We start from the raw sequence: 2527 nt of genomic DNA on the forward strand, positions 1-2527 counted from the left end.
TGTGTATACATACATATACACCATGTATACATGGTGTGTGTATATCTGTTTCAGTTATCACCGTTTTAAATGTCATTGATGTTCACAAAAACATTTTGGACAAAAATCTGTCTGTATTGGTGATAAATTGAACATAACGGCAAAAAAACGTTACACAAAACTAGGTACAGAACCATTATCAAATATTAGAACCGTAACAACATGTCGCACACATAAAAAGGCTTCAAATGTGTAAAATTAAAAATACAAACAAGACCACAAACAAATAACTACAGCGGCTCTGATATTCCAGACCAGTCTGAAGCTGTGGCAGTAAACCCCACCCCCCCCTCACATATCATCAGTGTCCCATATCAAAACCACAACAATATACAAGTGCAGGGAACAATGAACAGGAATTAATTACAGATTATTAAATAATACAGTACCAAATACAATAATGAATGGGTACACCCTGAACACATGATTAGGAAACGTCTGCTCGTTTTCAGCCCCAAAGTGGATCAGCTGCTGTCTCCTATTGTGTCCTCCTGTGTGATACAGGGCGGTATATGTAAAGCACGTAGCGATGTATCATAGACCGTTAAAGTAAATATATATGTAGCTATACAATCTATGCGATGTATACAGTCCATTAAGGCAGAAATAGAAAGATGTGAGACTTTGTGCAAATCAACGGGTTCAATTCCCAGTTAGGGAAAGTCAGGACTTGACAGATAAATTTGAACGAGTAAGTTCCTGGACTTGAGTAGATTGATTTAGATTTGTCAAATCTCCGTCATTAGTATAACACTAGAACCCAACACTTTTAAAGAGTACCATTTCCTTTAAATCAGACCCCCGACAGCGGATGTATCCTTTGTCATCATTGATGGGTCATAAACACTTCATCTGCCTCTATCTCAATAACAATTTCTTTCAGTTTTTCAAACAGTAACTTGTATGGAAAATTACATTTAACCACTGATTTTAATATTAATTATTCATAATAGATCTCCAATGCCTCTCAGAGTAGTATATGACTTCTGTATCTGTCTCAGTGTCTTCTCCTTGTAGGAGACAAATGAATTTGTCATGTCTTTGCATTCTCCCACCAAGGAGGGCTCGCTGATTCATCTCTGGAATCCAAACGACAAGGAAGCAATTTCAAACAGCAGGGGTAAGTTAAAGGTTCAATTCTGTTGGATAAATTATTTATATTGGACATTGAGATGGTTTGTGAGACAAATGTTGACTGTGATTCAACTGAGGGATTCGGGGAAAGTTATATTTTGTTTTGTATAACTTTGGCTTGTGTACAAAACAGGAGAAAGAGAAGCTAGTTTTTTTTCTCCAATTCTTCTGGTCACACTTGGCACTATTTCACATCTTTTGTCTGTAGTGCTCTATTCTGTCAGGACTTAACTCTATCTCCCCGAGCTCTTCTTTTTTTTTCTTGTTCTGTCTTGGCAAGAAGTATTATGCTTTTGGGTTGTCTGTCCATCTCTACATCAGAATCAGAAAGACTTCATTGATCTGTGAAGTGAAACTCTTGAAAAGACTGCTCCTTTGAGCCAGATTAGAACCAGCGACCTAAGGATTTCAGATTCATGCTACAGTCTCTAGTCCTCCGCTCTACCAACTGAGCTATCGAAGGGCGACGCAGTATATGAACACACTTCCCATTGTTGTTGATGTAATAACACAGGACCCCCCCCTGGAGGGATTTTCTGACTCATCAGGGGCTGTAGGAAAAAGCAAGGAAGGGCAAGGAAAAAGCCAATAGCTACATCCCCTGAAGATTTTCAGATTCTTTTTTTCTTTTTTCTGAGATTGACTTAGATTTATCTTTATTAATCCTTTTGGGAAAACTCCCGCAAGGAAATTGAAATATTACTGAATAAAAGAAGAAACCTGGGTAAAACATGTAATGTTAATGTTGTATATGGCTTCAAAACCTGTACATGCAACTGTTGTGGCTGGAAATCCAACATGGGCAAATTGCGTGCACTGCTATGGTACAAATCATAGTCGAAAAGTAACACACCTGTTGCCTTTCTGCTGGACAACACAACGTTCACTGCAAATCTTGTAAATCAGACTGAAAATAAATGCTAAGAGATGCATTGCACAACACGGCTTGCTTCCAGTACCAATGAGATAACACAACATTGTTCATGAAGGCACATCTGCGATTTGGTATACTGTGATGTGTCATTGGTTTGCTACCACTCTTCAAGAATGCTTTTCATTGTTGGCAGAATTTGAACCTGCACAAGTAAAATCCCAATGAATTCGTAGTCCATCGCCTTAACCACTCGGCCACAACAACCTGAACATCAGTTCTAGACATCAGTTCTGGTTAGTAGTAGTCACCCGACACGGGCAATGTGCAAATCGTTGTGCACTGCCTGTGTCTGTGGATCCTTGTGGAGGCAGCTTGATTGATTGATATGCTTTCTTATTTGTAGCATAAAAGAGATCTAATATTTTATCAAATCGGGTTGGGCAATTACCCTTTCTGGTTACTTCTTGACAAATAAAGCAA

The 2527-nt window shown here is 38.6% G+C and overlaps 1 non-coding gene across 1 annotated transcript; it reads right to left on the bottom strand.

The window, feature by feature from the left end:
- Positions 1-2228: 2228 nt before the first annotated feature.
- trnar-acg (transfer RNA arginine (anticodon ACG)) lies at positions 2229-2311 on the bottom strand. Its single transcript has one exon. It is a non-coding gene; the product is annotated as a tRNA-Arg (tRNA).
- Between the last annotated feature and the right edge of the window lie 216 nt (positions 2312-2527).

This window comes from Etheostoma spectabile, unplaced genomic scaffold (genome assembly GCF_008692095.1).
Source record: "Etheostoma spectabile isolate EspeVRDwgs_2016 unplaced genomic scaffold, UIUC_Espe_1.0 scaffold00001791, whole genome shotgun sequence".
NCBI lineage: Eukaryota > Metazoa > Chordata > Actinopteri > Perciformes > Percidae > Etheostoma > Etheostoma spectabile.